The 16,406-nt window shown below is 50.8% G+C and overlaps 1 pseudogene; it reads left to right on the top strand.

Moving 5' to 3' along the window:
* Positions 1 to 14,444: 14,444 nt before the first annotated feature.
* LOC149369733 (uncharacterized) lies at positions 14,445 to 15,242 on the top strand (annotated as a pseudogene).
* Positions 15,243 to 16,406: the final 1,164 nt, after the last annotated feature.

Raw genomic sequence — 16,406 nt, 5'->3', positions numbered from 1 at the left:
ACAACGTGTTATGCGCCTTTTTCGCTAAAATGCTTGTCGAATTTGTCAATTTTAGGAGTCAAGGTCTTGTTTACATGCAAAAGAGCAGCTCCAAAAGTTTGGTTCAGTATCCCTTTAAATATGAAGTACCACAAGGTTCTGTACTCGAATCTATTTTATTTTTAGTTTATATTAACGACTTAGCTAACAACCTGGATTCCACAGTGAGATTATTTGCAGACGACTGCGTAGTATACAGGCAGATAGATGATCCTCCGACACCAATTATTTACAGTCAGATATTAACAAGCTTAATGACTGGTGCATGCAATGACAAATGAAAATTAACACTTCAAAAACAAATGAAATCACACTGACCACAGCCTCTAGCCCTTTACCATGCCATTACACCCTGAATAATGTGCCCATAGAATCAGTACCCACCATCAAGTACTTAGGGGTTCACTTAGCATCCGACGTATCGTGGAACCGTCACATAGATGCAATTATTAACAAGGCAAAAACTCTTGGCTTCCTCCGACGAAACCTTCGTTTAGCAAACACAAGCACAAAGCTCTTGGTGTACAATTCGTTAGTGCGCTCGAAAGTGGAATACGCCTCCTTGATATGGAATTCAAATCAAACATACTTGGTAGCGAAACTGGAGTCCTTACAAAATAAAGCCGCCCGGTTTATATCCCAGAACTATTGGCGAACATCGAGTGTAACAGAAATAAAAAAGGGCCTGCACTTGCCTTTGCGCGAAAGACGGAGAATATTTTCACTTCTATCCTTTTTTCACAAATTATACCATAGTCATTCTTTCTTTGCTATGTGCCATATCACACCGGCCCGTCACATTTTTCCACGATTTCATCACGTAATGAAAGTCGAACCTATCTTTGCTGGAACCAATCTCTTTTTTCACTCGCCTCTCCTTCTCGCCATCTGTCAGTGGAATCAGCTCCCTCACACCGTTGCACCTCTCAATGATCACGACAAATTTGAAGTCTTTCTGACACGCTACCTCCAGTTGTAGTGTTGACCCTTCCATTATTTTGTATGTATTGTGAAAAACCGCACTCAGATGAACATGTATGTTTACAGTGGTTTATGTGTATTTCGTGCTGGTGTACGCAGCTGCTACCTTTGTATTCAGTGCATTTTTATACTGATTCATTTTTTCAGTTATTTTCCCCCCCTCCCCCTATGTAATGCCCACACGGGCCCTTGGGGTATTTAAATAAAAAAATATAGCAGCTACAGTACAACTTACCATTGCGTGAACACAGGCTTACATCAGATGCAGTTTGCGCTGCCTCTCTGCAGCACGACTTTCAACAGTGGTGTCACCGCAGTGTGAGAGCACTGTTATTGCACTGCCCAAATGTGCAGCTTCTGCCTGAATTCTGTGATGTCATCAGCATCACGCCCCCTCCGTGGAAGCGCCGTGCATACAGTTCAGAAGCCTGCTGTCATTGGAGATGGGTGCAGGAGGCATCCCTCCTTCAACACAGTCCACGCCGGGAATACCTTCCGTAGCTTCCCATCCCCACGCCAACCGAGCATCACTTTTGAAGGATGACAAGCAGGCTGCCTCGACACCACAATGCTTGTCGCTGTCCGATGGCACACCATAAGCCACTTCTACACTGTCTGCCCTAATCTCGCTTGACAAGCGCCTGTCCTTCGCACCACGCTTGCGCGATGCAGAGGTTCTGGACAGATCACACAACGCACGTTGCAGGGGGCTAAAGTTGAAGCGAAGTGGATGGCCCTGCTTTTAATTCATTTAGGTCGAAGTTCAGCAGCTGAAGACAGGAAGTCAACACGCCAGTTCCTCTCCCGGCGGAACTGCTGATCAAAACTCTGCCATTTTGAATGGCGCTGAAGCCTTATCTACCTTGTCTGGTGGCATGTCTGCCGGTCTGGCTTAAAAATGGCACGAATGTGATGTCATCTGTAACAAAAGCACAACGAAAGCAGCGAGTGCCATAGAAACAAGCGCAAGCAGCTAGCAGTTTTGCCTATCGTGATGACTGCTAAGTTAGCAAGTTTTACTTTGAAAAGAAATTTAAAACAAAACGTCAAGTATCTCACCTTGGTTTGTCGCTGTCGCTTCCATGACTTTTTTTCTTCGCTGCTTCGCTGATTCCCATCAAAGTGTGCCATGGCTTGGCTTGAAGTGACTTGACCGATTGAAAGGTGGCGGTGGCAAAATGCGCTCATGGCTACCCCAGAAATGCAGTGGCAAACCACAGATCGGGAGAGGTTCGTAAGCATAACAGTTTTCTAACTTACTGGTAATACAAACACAGTGCTACATACAGTCTATGGAACCAACTCTCGATTACTGCAAAACAAAAACTGAAAGGAAATCATTCCGTTTCCGGAACCTCAGTGCGCTCTTCCGCTGCTTGCGCGTTCTCGTATGAAGAGAAAAGCAACACTCCCCGCTGCTTGCGCCTGCTGACCATGCGCAGCGACGTGCATGTCGACGCCTCGCTACGCAGGAGGTAACTCTTCACGGTAGTGCACAGCACTGCCCAACACGATGCGGTTGCGCTCTTCGCGTAAAAGTTTAGCCGCGCGGTAAATATAAGCAAGCGAGCACAAGTATGTCAAGAATTCACCTGTGTGCTTTAGTTACTACACTAATTATCGCGCTTTAATTACTGCAATAATTACAAATACACCAGTGGGAGCAACCGATGTTAGCTACTTGGGCAAACTAATGGTTGAAGTTTTCCACAACAAATTGAGCGCGTGTTCTGTTGTCGCTTTGGAAAGAGTAGATCCGCTCTGCAATAGAACACGTATTTTTCCAAAACAACAACGCCCGAAATTATTGCCTAATATTGATTCACGTTGATATCGCCTGTCATGTGTCCGCTTTAACTTCAAAGAGCAACAAACCTAATTTTTGAAACCTGCATACAGGACCTCTACAATCGGTCAAGAGAGCCCCTTTACCAAGCAAGGTGGGCTTTTAGCCCAGCTCTCTTGTGGATTGTAAGGTTATCATATCACACTTCGTTCATTCACACTTTTTTTCCTTATTTGTAATGCATGTGTCTGTAAGCTTAAACATGACATTTAGAGGTCAAAATTTTACCTTCATTAAGGCTCGCTCCTTACCTGCGTATCAAGGCTTGACATCCTGTTATTATTCATCTCCATCAAATGGTCTCTCTCTAACATCAGCTGAAATGCACACCTGTTGGTGGGGAAATGCGCCATTCGAGTCCTTCCCTTACCTCTACCACCTTCGTTAACCCCTAACATTACAATAATATCTACAGCAACGTAAATCCAGGAACAAAGGGTGGAGAAAAGAGATGCCTAAGCTGTGGATTTTGTTTTAGTTGGAAAATGTGCCCGCGCTGATTTAACCTCTGAAGCTGGATTGGAAGCTGGATTGAAGTCGCCTCTCTGGCTGCGACTTCATTCTCTTTCACCTGTAAATTCCCATCGTCATCGTTTGGGGCTGTTCGCTTGGAACACGTCTCTGGCAGAGGGCTAGAATAAACGTCTGACGTGGTCTTCCCTTACACGTGGTGGAGGTGCACCTTGGATTCCTCGTATCCTCTTTCCATGCTTCCCCCTGGAGTTGCGTTCCGGTCGCCGCTTGTGTACTCTCACCGTCATGTAAGAAGAGGAGAACGCCGACGGCCCGGGTCACTCGTGCTCGTCCTTTGATGGCCCCGCAACTTGGACCGTGAGCAGCTGTCAACGCGACCCTGAGATATTTGCTGGCCTTCGCGGCGACGACGTCGACGACTGGCTTGATACCTGCGACCGCGTGAGTTCTTTCAAACGCTAGGACGACCCCCTTAAACTCTTCGATGTGTCCTTTTGACTGACGTCGCACGCACATGAGACGCATATCCCAGACTGGACGAGTTTCAAGCAGCAGAGTTTCAAGCAGCAGCGACAGATTTTTGGCTCTCCGGCTGTTCGCGCTGAAGTAGCTCTCGCTGACCGCATCCAGCGCCCTACCGATTCGTACACTTCTTATATTGAAGATGTACTTTCTCTCTGCCGGCGTGTCAGTGCAACAGTGACGGAAGCTGACCGTGTTCGCCACGTCCTCAAGGGTATGGCTGTATGGAGTTCAATGCCCTTGCTGTCCAAAACCCTACGTTCGTCGATGCAACCAAAGAGACCTGCCAGCGCCTCGATCAACTGCAATCCATCCGTTTGCAACCTGACCCGGCTGCCTTTCTTTTGCCCACCGACTCCGACCTACGTGCCCTGATTCGTGCGCTCATTCGTGAAGAGCTTTTCACACACGGTTCTTCGTGCCTGACTGAACCTGCGCCTCCTGCTCCGTCCTCTGCTAGTGCTGGCCTTGGCAACATGATTAAAGAAGAGTTGGCGTTGATCACCGGCTCTCTCGGACTCGACACTCCTGCTCCTCGCCCAAAACCCACGTACGCTCAGGTCGCTGCCATGCCACCCGTCTATGGCCCGCCTCCAACGCCAGAGCCGCCACGTCATCATGTCACAGCTTTGGCACATCCAACCTCAACGCTCCCGTTCAACTCTCTCTGGCGCCCCAACCGCCCTTTTTGTTATTATTGCGGCTTCCGGGGCCATATTTCCCGCTTCTGCCGTCGGCGCCTTGAAGACGAACGTCGCGGGTATGAAGCCTTCGAAAGCACCGACACAACTAGTGGTTCCTCTCATCAGCGCCGTTCCATCACTGACTCTTCCGGACGTTCTTCTTCACCTCCCTCCAGTTCTGTTCCGCCTCGTGATTATCGACCACCAGAACTCGAACCCTTTCGACGTACCGCTACTCTTCCTCTCCGCTCCGGCCGGCTTCTACCGCGCCTGTCTTTCGCTCTGAAAACTGGCTGCTGCAGTTTTTGGAGGGAAAGCTGCATGCTCTGGACACAGACAAATACCTCCGGAGCGCCCGTCCAATATACTTTCAGTGTGGGTTTAAGGTATAAGACTAGAGGGTTTGATTGACATGGGCGCTGCAGTTTCTGTTATTCATACTTAATTATGTTCTTATGTTAGGTATATGAATGGGCCATGCAAATTGATGTAGTGTCCAAAAAGAAAATGAAGTTGCGAAATAAATGAGCTTGGCCCCAACTGCCATTAAGAGTGCGACATATCACACCTGTACGGATCCTACTGGCTCAATCAGTGAAACAAAAGATTGTTCACATTTGTATGCTGAATATTTTCTTCTGCTACATAACTGTCTCCAACGGGACATCAGGTCATTATAATTAACGCATGCCTATTATAAGCATGATGGCTTTGTGCAGGTCAACTAGCTGAGTAATGTTACTGATGAATCTGTTTCAAACAATTATATATAACATGCGCTCGTAAATGCACGCAGCATAAATGCAAGAAATTCAAAGCAAAAAGTTGTCCTCATTTTTTAGTACAACAAGGGTAGCAGATTTGCGGCTTAAAATATGGTAGTACTATCAACAGGCCTCACGCACTTGTTGAGGATTTGCGGGGTCGCAGCGGAGCACCAGAGAGAGACGACCAGCGTGGCAGGCTTCTATTTCCGGACTGCCCGTGCCAGGCGTGCGCGCCCAGCACGCGCTGTCCATCTTTATTTTCCTCTAGCGCGGGAACGCCGATCTCAGCGCCAGCGCGTTATAGCGTCGCCGGGCGCTACAGGGCCCCCTGTCTGCTGTATAGGTCTGCTGGACTGTTGCGCGCGCTCTGTTTGCGAAAATACAGACCGTTGCAGCTGCCATTTTGAATACACAGCATGTTCGCTGTATAGCGGACGCTAGTCAGGGTTAACGCTTGTTCTAGCGACGGCGACCTATTTGCTGGGACCTATTTCTTATAGGGTGCAGTTCCACATCGCGTCATGTGCCTGTGCTTGAGGGCAGAGCCACGCCGCTTTGTCGTAGATAAGAAAAAAACTCACTCGATGATTACGATTCTCGGCGATAAGAATTATCAGCGCAGCTGTTGAGGGGTTTTCATGCTTAGAAAGAATAACAGCGGTGCAAAAAAGGGGGACTACGGATGGAGTGTAGACAAGGACGCCAGCGTTCGTCCTTGTCTACTCTTCGTCCGTTGTCCCCTTTTTAAGGCGAAAGCCTTTAATGCCTTATCGTTGTCGACAGAAGGTTGTCAGCAGAGGCGTTACGCTTTTCGGTTGGTCGAAATGGTTATGACGTCAGAGTGCACGGATTTGAAGTAATGAGGTTGTTGAGGATTTGCGAGGTCGCAGCGGAGCACCAGAGCAAGATGATCAGCGTGGCAGGCTTCTAGTTCCGAACTGCCCGTGCCGGGCGTGCGCCCCAAGCACGCGCTGTCCATCTTTATTTTCTTCTAGCGCGCGCTGTAACGCCGATCTCAGCGCCGGCGCTTTATAGCGTCGCCAGGCGCTATAGGGCCCCCCGCCTAGACGGAACGGCGAAATTAGCGCGCCGACGGGGCAGAGATGGAGTAGCCAGAGATGGAGAGTCCGGTAAGTTCATGTCAGGTGCCGGGAAGAGCCGTCGGGTGGAGTGCGCGGGCTCAGGTGGACGAGCCTGGCTGCTTCGCAACGGGCGAATGATGCTGGGTGCCGAGTTGTCAAAGGACATGGGGGCAGGGAAGGCCATGGTCGGGCCGTCACCGACTGTAGTGCTGCCCGCGGACACAAGTGTCGTCGGTGTTGGAACGTTGGAGCCGGTGTCGGTGGGAATCTGGCGCGCCGAGTACGTCGTCACAAGCACTGGAGCGGGCGAAACGGCTCCGTGGACTGAATGCAGCTGTGCTGCGACAGCGGCAGCTGTAACAGTATTTGGCACATGTGTGACCGTCGACACAACAGTGAGAGCCATGACGATGGCGGAGGAAGTTGCAGGGCTCATTGTCAGGTGCTTGGGTGAAGCGCGGGATCGACAGTCCGGAGCGGTTGGCCAGGGATGATGCGCGTGTGAGCATGGTCGGCGGTAGGTGGCTGCAAAAAGGTTGTTGCAGTGACAGGCCATGCAGCTGAGACTGCTACATCAGATGGCTGGCTGGGAGCAAAAGACAAAGCTTTTGGATGGACAACTGCCGCACTGCTCGGTGTGGGTAGCTGGACCATTCGCTGCTGAAGGTGGCTCAAGTCAGGCACCAAAACAGACGCTTGCTGCGACAGTGTCGAGCTGCCAGGGTCAGACTCCGAGAAGCGGTTGACAATACTGAGGGCTTGGGGTGGGCCTCTTGGGCAGGCGGTGTGGCCGCGGGGTAGTGGGGCTGGTATGTGGCATACGCTGCGGTGGCGGCAATCTCACTTCGCCTTTAGCACTATCGCTCAGGTCAGTGACTGACGACTTTGGCGGAATGAGCGATGAGGCGGTAGGTGAGCGTTCGGCTGGCAGCGATGCTACGCAGTAGGGTACAGACGTTGGCGGAGTGGGGCACTCGTCGAGGAAGAGCTCGACTGACGGCGGCACTATTGCAGATAAGATAAGTTGCTCACCGGGCTGTGCCGTAGATGCTGTATCGTCCGTATGGGAGGCGGTATGGCCAGAGGCGCTCAACAGGGTGGCGCGAGGCGCATCAGTCGCTGAGTTCGCTGACGTGGCAAACCGCGGCGGGCCAGGCACCTCACCGAGCTGCTGAGGGAGCGACTGCGGACTTGGGGCCGTGGAGTCGTCGCACAGTGCTGCTAGCGTGTTCGGAGTAGCAGGATGTGCTGTCGGAAGCGATGCGGCAGCGTCTGGTGCGGTCGGTGCTAAAGAAGCTGGGCCGGAGACGCTGGCCTGGAGTGGCGGCGAGGCGGCGAGGGGCTGCTGAGGCGGGCCGGGTTCTGATGAAGGCTGCGTGGGCGCGAGCGAGGCCGGTGCAGGGCCAGAGGCTGGCGGCGGCGAAAACGGATTCGCTGCGTCGTAGAGCGGCGGCGGAACATAGTAGGCGCCGAAGTGAGCCAAGACGGCCGCACGCAGCTCATCGTATGGCCGGCAGCCGAAGGCAGAGTAGGTGAGCCGACGCAGGAGATCGGGCGGGAGGATGTCGCAAAGGACTGCGTGTTTGAACGGCTGGATGGTGATGCCGTTCAGGTACATCGCAGCCTCCAGTTGGGCGAACCACCCGCCGACGCCTGCCGGCCGGAACGCCGGGAGCGGCGGGTCGAAACTTGGGTGCTGCCAGTACGCCATGCTAGGACGCCGCTGGGATAGAAAGCACGGTTTGCCGGGTCACCACTGTTGAAGATTTGCGGGATCGTAGCGGAGCACCAGAGAGAGACGATTAGCGTGGCAGGCTTCTAGTCCCGGACTGCCCGTGCCCGGCGTGCGCGCCCAGCACGCGCTGTCCATCTTTATTTTCCTCTAGCGCGGGAACGCCGATCTCAGCGCCAGCGCGTTATAGCGTCGCCGGGCGCTACACACTCAAAGGGGTCATTCATTTAGGCAGTGGTTCGTCACATGGCTAAACTGTAGTGGCTGAGGTCTGCCGGTTGGCAAAGTAAGGCGCTGCAGTTTGAAAAAGTTCCCCACTCATTAACACATTTGCCCACTCCTTAAGAAAACGAATCCACACGACTACTATCCAGTTCTCGGAGTGAACAACAAAATCAGCCCACAGACACCTATCAGGGCCATCTGCACGAGCACCTGATAGTAATATTCTGCGTCCCTTTTGAGAGTTGGGCCTTAATTCTCTAATGTAAGAAGGGAGCTCTTGCTAGCCACAACACTAGCATCACTGTCTTTCAGAGAATAGAAAGACTTTATCTCTAAGACACCATGATTCACTTCTGGGTCAAATACAAGCCTGTCAGGTCTGGCACCCAACCATGGCGAGCTCGGGTCAATAATGAGGCCACAGTGCCGTACCAGTACATTGTGTCCCACGCTTTTCATGACCATTGCATACCGTTCTGATGCAGCCGAGTCATTTTTCGTGCCCATACGGAATTGCAGGCACTCTTGCAAGGTCCTTTGGTGAAAGAGATTTTCTAGTGCCTTCTCAGTTCATTCTTTTCGCTTCGCTACTTTACCAAATGAAAAAGCTGTCAGTCGTTATTTCCGGGCAGAGTGTCATTCCTTAATGAGCGACTGTTGCCTTCTGTTGGCCTCCATTTGCCGTGCTTCAGCAGATAATTGGAGCTCCTGAGATAAAAGGAACATTTGAAGCATTTTTTTGCATGTCTGAGATGTCAAACCGTCATGTTCACATTGTTTGCACCTACTGGACCCTCTGGAACCTTCAACAGGTCTTTTAATTTTTTCTGGCTTTGCACTGGTACAAAGTGCCAATTTTAGCCAACACTGGCGCTTATGAATGTATCAAACATTATCAGCCTAATTATGTTCGCTGCAGGACAAAGGCTTCTCCCATATCTCCAGTTAACCCTGCTGACTTGGCTTTAATTAAATTAGCACCTGCCAAAGCATTTCCTACAATAAACTCCTGCTTATTAGGTCAACATGCTGATTGTTTTTACACCCAAGCACCATCACGTTTTCACAACTACAGTTCAAGACCATGATTTCATAGTGCAAATGCTGCAGTAAAGCACTTTTTGAGGCACTTCAACTGTTGCCGGCATGCCTGACACCAACAGGCTTTTATTCATCTTCTCGCTAACGCACAATACTAATGCCGGCATATGTATATAGCCATACAATAGGTATGTTAGCATTACGCTGTTGCCTTTCCTGTTTCTCAGGTACCTTTCAAGCGGGAGATGCATTGTTCCAGACCGTGCGCAGCCAGGCTTTTCAGCGTCGAAAAGGTGGCTTTAGACAAGGCATGCGAGCGCTCTCTTCCTGCACGTTAAGTAGATGTCGATGAATCTCGAACAAAATATATGGACGACGCGCCAGGAATATGACTACTCCAACGCTTCGCAGATGTGCAACGCGCAGTATACGACCCTGCCAGTGACATGTCTTTCTGTTCAAACTTTCTCTAGAACCGCTGTCACTACGCAGAAGGCATCAGTATCTGTACTAAGAATTCGCATGTAAAGGAAAACAGAAAGCGCAGTGTTCACCTTCGGAACGATTTCTGCAGTGATGTGCGTTCTGCCGGCTGACAGTACACCACTTGCGTGGTGTTGTAGGCCTAACCTGCGCCTTACTCAAGATGTAGCGGGAAGCTCTTTTGAACTAGCCACCGACGATCACAGGAATGTCTAATCTTTTTACCGCCTCTACAATAACTTTATGGTGTTATTAACGTGCAGTTTATTTCCCCAACGTCTTCGTAAGTGAAGCGCGCAGAAAAACGGGCCAGGCGGACCGCCTCGCACTGGTGGATGCGGGTTGCACGCACGGACTGAGTCTAAGCCGTCGACAGAACCGTCATTACAGGCCATGGTGCAATTGGTCACACGTTGCATGCACGTCTCCGCCTTGATTTCTGTCTGGAAACAGCTTGGTTGACGTCACTTCTGCCAATAAAGTGCTCTGCATGCCAATGTCTCTCCTATTCTGGACTGTTCCCGCTAGCCATCATATGAAGCGGGGCGTGCATATTCTTCAGTTGTATAATTGAGGCTTTTAATGCATTATTCCTATGAGTTTATGTCGGGCCCATGCCAATTTGTCGTAAAATGCGGGTCGTTGCATGAAAGGTGAATGGATAATCGAGATTCCACTGTATGACTTTTGTAACATTTACATGCATTTGTTGTGCATGCATACTATATATAGCACTGTTCTTTTTCTTCACTAGGACAGTGAACAAGAGAGACCTGCTGAAGAAAAGTTCTGTATATATGTAAATAAATAACCGATTTGCTCCAAGTGAGGTGTTCTTGTTCCTGGCTGTACTGCAGGAATGCATGGACTGCTGCTCTGTAGCTGCATATTAATTGGTAAATAAAGCGTACTTGGTAATAACTACAGAAATACAACACACTACAGAAATGCACTACACAAGGCAGACTACAGAGATACGTCACTGCAGAAGACAGACTACAGAAATACTACACTACAGAAGACAGACTACAGAAATACTAGACTACAGAAGACAGACTACAGAAACACTACACTACAGAAGACAGACTACAGAAATACGACACTACAGACTACAGAATTGAGACAGAAGACAGACTACACAAATACTACAAGCCCAAAATACGACAGACTACAGAAGTTTTCTGTCGTAAATTCCTGTAGCGCGTTTTGACTGGGACGCGTAGCCCGATGTCCGCCGCCAAGAAGAGGCCACGAAGTGGTTGCAGCTGATTGGTGCACCACGAATGTGCGTCAGTGTCCGAGTCCTGGTCGACAGGTCGGCCAGGAAGCCCTGCACAGCGTGCAATGTCCTCGAGACGGAGCATTAGTGATCAGGCCTACGCTAAGCCCATACCTCCAGCAGGGCAGCACAGGGCCAACCTCCGAGAACTGCCAGGTTTTAGGATAAGGTTAAACAAAGGCTGTAAACTTTGATGCACAAGATAGCCTTCGCCTCGAAAGCGCATGCTTGGAAAGCTGGCCTATCGGACCTAGTTGAGCAAATATTTGCTGTCTTCTGTACTGGAATGTAGTTAATGATGCATGTTAGCTACTGACACCTTTCATAGGGTACTCAGCTCGTTAGCTTGCATAGAAAATGGTACCTAGCAAAACTAGTGACTAAGGGCAGGAGGAACCACGGCCGCTCTTTGTGAAACGCCTTTTTGTGGTGTTTCAAAATTCCTCTCACTGAATTTTTTTCCACATACGTCACACAGGGATGGCTTTTCGCCGCCTTGGCGCCGGGTGGTACGGAGGTGACCTGGTTTAATATTTGACATCTGTACCTGTTTAGCTTGATACTGAAAAAAAACACCTACTTATCCTCACTTTAGAAACGAAAAGCTTCACTAGGCTCGTCAACACCGCGCTTCGCGTGAGCCATCCCTCGGCGCCGCCGCGGTGAGCTTCCTCCTCATTGCCATCGGTTTATCCTTCGCCGCTGCTAGCGGTTCTTATCGCGTTATCGCAAGCCGTTGCGATAACGCCCGAGCAGCGGCGGCGGACATAAAAGAGGCCGCGCGCCGTGGCGCGCGCTCCGTCGTTACTTCTCCTCGCCATCGGTTAACCGCTTCGGACGGTTGGGAGGGCGGTCTCCCTCCCGAGAGAAGGTTCTATCGCAAGGCGTTGCGAGAACGCCCGAGCAGCGGCGGCGGACATAAAAGAGGCCGCGCGCCGTGGCGCGCGCTCCGTCGTTACTTCTCCTCGCCATCGGTTAACCGCTTCGGACGGTTGGGAGGGCGGTCTCCCTCCCGAGAGAAGGTTCTTTCGCAAGCCGTTGCGATAACGCCCGAGCAGCGGCGGCGGACATAAAAGAGGCCGCGCGCCGTGGCGCGCGCTCCGTCGTTACTTCTCCTCGCCATCGGTTAACCGCTTCGGACGGTTGGGAGGGCGGTCTCCCTCCCGAGAGAAGGTTCTTTCGCAAGCCGTTGCGATAACGCCCGAGCAGCGGCGGCGGACATAAAAGAGGCCGCGCGCCGTGGCGCGCGCTCCGTCGTTACTTCTCCTCGCCATCGGTTAACCGCTTCGGACGGTTGGGAGGGCGGTCTCCCTCCCGAGAGAAGGTTCTTTCGCAAGCCGTTGCGATAACGCCCGAGCAGCGGCGGCGGACATAAAAGAGGCCGCGCGCCGTGGCGCGCGCTCCGTCGTTACTTCTCCTCGCCATCGGTTAACCGCTTCGGACGGTTGGGAGGGCGGTCTCCCTCCCGAGAGAAGGTTCTTTCGCAAGGCGTTGCGAGAACGCACGCGTGAGCGGCGGCGGCGGCCGTAGAAGAGGCGCAGACATTCGCCATGGAAGGAAGAAAAGAAGACCCAAAAGTGGTAGCGAGGGAGTTGGCTCAAAATCTGCACCGCTACCGTGGTGCTCCCAGTGCATTGTGCGCGAACTGTGACAGCCATTACGTCAAACAAAGCGTAACTGCAACTTTTCACTTGTATATCCAGGCTTAACAGGAGCTAAGCCACTGGCATTTTTTTTATTCCAGCCGCTAACACTGCTGGAATATACACGCAATGATTTACACAAGAACAAGTTTTCCTTTCTTGTCCTGGAAACATTTCTATGCTCAGTGATATAAATGAGTGAATTCATATTGATTGTCACCAAAATCAGCGCACTCAGGCTTCAAGTTTAAAAGGAATTGTTTCGTGCACTTTTGCTCCCCTAGCATCAGGAACCACTGCTATTCATTGTGAAATGCCTTTTCGCAGTGTTTCAAATTTTTCCTCTCGCTGAATTTCTTTTCACGCTGAAGCCGTTAGTTTTCCGAACGGAATCGAACATACGGGCCAGGAGATGACGGGCGGCTGATTGGGGCGAGGGAGATCGATGACGGTCAGGCGACGACGAGCGGCTGGTCGGAGAGGCCTGAGGGTCGGAGCTTGCGAACATTGGTTCAGTGGGCGACGACAGAGCGCACGGTTTCTTCTGTCCGCACGTGTGCTGTTCGACGGCCAGCGGCCTCCCCTTGTTTTCCTGTGTTTCTGAGTGAACTCTTCCTCCCTGCGCGTCTCGCTGATGGAAGCGTCCATTTCTGCCGCAGGGGGTGCACACACGCGATGCAAGCAGCGCAGCTTTGGGAGGGGGGGGGATAGTTTCCCGCCTTATCGCGATCTGGCGACGCTGGCGAAGCAACGAAGTCTCTCCGTACTTAGCTGCGCCGTTTTGAACCGACTTAGTTTTAATAGCTGCTGTGGTGCCGCAGGCACTCTGTGTGCGACGTGTCAAGCGTGATGGCCTTCAAGTGCACTTTCGTCCAGGACTGGACGAATGCGAAACATTGCGAATTTGCAGCCTGGATTAGACCCGTCGAATGTAACCCAAACGCAGCGTACTGCGCGCTATGCAGAAAGCAGTTTTCGCTCAGCAACAGGGGAGGACGAGCGGTGACAAGTCACGCTGAAAGTAAGAAGCACCGACTGGCCATTACCGGAGCCGGGACACCCTCTGTAGCCTCATTTTTGACATGGCCGGCCACCGTTGAGACCAATGCCGAGCCAGTGCCGTCTGTTTCTGCGCATCCTTCAAGTGCTTCAACTACGGCGACGAACATCGAGCCCGACCGTACAGCAAAGGATATCTTTCAGCGTGACTTAGAAGTCCTAAATGCTGAAGTAACGTGGTGCCTCAATGCTGTTGTGACACACACATCACTCCGTTCTGCCGCGGCATAAGCTTCTCTGTTCCCTTTGATGTTCCCATCATCAGCTACAGCCAAGAAAATGCAGCTTGGCAATGACAAGGTAGGATATACTATTTTCTATGGCCTAGCACCTTTCGTCAAGGAGAACCTCATGTCGGAAGTAAGCCAAGCCTCCCGCTTAGACGTGGCGTTTGACGAATCGTTAAACAAAGCGGCACAAAGAGAGCAAATGGACGTGTTGGTTCGCTTTTGGTCGGATGCAGAGCAGAGCGTCAAAACGCGCTACTTGACGTCAAGCTCTATGGGGCGCACGCAGGCGGAAGAATTGGTGTCCGCTTTTAAAACTTCCACAGATGGACTCTCCCGATCAAAAATTCTTCACATCTGAATGGATGGGCCAAATGTAAATGCAGAATTTCTCCGTGAGATCAAACAAGAACTTTGTGAATCCAGCGACGGCCGTCGTATTCTCGAAGTTGGTAGGTGTGGCCTTCATGTTGTGAACGGCGCTTTCGAAACCGGACATGCGGCAACAGGTTGGCAACTCGTGGAATTTCTTCGGGCTTTGTACAACTTATTCAAATGTGTACCTGCACGACGCGCTGAATACGCACGCATAACCGGGAGCAACATTTACCCTATGAAGATTTGCGCTGTGCGGTGGCTTGAAAATGTTCGTGTAATTTCAAGAGCTATTGAGATTCTACCGTACCTAAAAGTGTACGTCGAGTCGTGCCGAAACGAGGATAACCGACCGACTAGCTCCAGTTACTGCGTGGTAGAAACAGCTATTCGCGATCCTCTGCTGTCTGCAAAGCTAACCTTTATGCTTGGCATCGCGGAGGAACTGCAGCCGTTCCTGGCTGAGTTCCAGACCGATTCGCCCATGCTTCCATTTCTTGGCGCAGCACTGGAGAACCTTCTACGATCACTAATGTGCAGAATAGTGAAGAAATAATTAATAATGACAGCGGACACTCCTTTGAAGTTGATCAAGGCGGACATGGACCTGACTGCCAACGTACTTGCGACCCCCAAGGTTGACCTTGGGTTTGCTATGAAGAATGCGCTCCGAAAGGCCCCGAAACCTTCAGATTCGGCTATCTTGGGGTTCAGAAGGGACTGCGTCACTTTCGTGAAGAACTGCGCCAAAAAGATCGTGGAGAGGTCGCCGTTGAGGTTCTAGCTGACGAGGCGATCGTCATCTCTGGATCCCGCGTGCGCGCTGATTCCCGATCACGGGGAACGGCGTCTAACTCATGCACTTGAAGTTGTGATGGAGCACCAGTGGATGACAGGAACAGAAGCTGACCGGGCGATGCGGTCCTACAAGCATGTATGCTACTTAGCCTCGACGCAAGCGACATTAAAAAATTTCAATAGGAGCACGCATCGGCTGGATTTGGGCAGGCATCTGTGGTTCGAACAAAACTCTTCACGTTTGTGAAAATGATTCTGTCTGTTTCGCACGGAGATGCGTCTGTCGAGCGGGGATTTTCTATTAACAAAGAATGCCTTGTTGAAAATCAGAAGGAGCAATCTGGTCGCCCAGCGAATCGTGTATGACGCCGTAATTCGGCTGGAGGAGTTGCCAACGTTCAGCTGACCAAGAGGATGCTCCAAATGGTCCGTGGGGCGAACGCACGGTGGAAAGAGGAGCTGGAGAGGACGAGAGCAGAAAGGGCTGATGCAGTGAGGAAGGAACAGGAAAGGAAGCGTGCCGCCGCTTCTGTGACAGAGCTTGAGCTGAAAAAACAAAGTGTTGGTTGATGCCGAGATGCAAGTGTCACTCATCCAAACTAAAATAAACTCTCTAAAACAGTGAAACATAACTGACACAAAAAGAAAGCGTTGTGCACGAACATGAGGTTGAGTATTGAAGAAGCGTAGCTTGTTGGGCCAGTTGGTGCATGGTATGTAGAAAACCAGCGAAAAAGACGCATTCACAAGGAGGAGAAGTACACAGGAGGAGAAGTACAGCGTTGTCCTGTGTACTTCTCCTCCTTGTGAATGCGTCTTTTTCGCTGGTTTTCTACTTACCATGAGGTTGAGTTTTCAGTGTTACATTGAGGTTTGTCACTATTTCTTTTCTACAAACTAAGATTTCTGTAATCCGCAGTTCTTCTGAATAAACTTGCTGAGGGGTAATCGCACTATTGCGGTTACTATCAGTAGATAGAAATATCTCATATTTGAAAGTATTTCTTTCCGCATGCATCTTCCTTTTATTTCGTATTTGAAAATGTTAATTTCGATTCGCAGTTTGTTTTAGCATTGTTTCGACGATATTCGATTTGTTAAGCATTTTGCTACTCTCTCTCTCCCTTGAGAGGGCGATCGCGACTCGCGG

Source organism: Amblyomma mixtum, chromosome 1, assembly GCF_055824585.1.
Source record: "Amblyomma mixtum isolate Tamu chromosome 1, ASM5582458v1, whole genome shotgun sequence".
NCBI classification, from domain to species: domain Eukaryota; kingdom Metazoa; phylum Arthropoda; class Arachnida; order Ixodida; family Ixodidae; genus Amblyomma; species Amblyomma mixtum.
The sequence above is the reverse complement of the archived record's forward strand: the minus strand, read 5'-3'. Positions and strand labels throughout refer to the sequence as shown.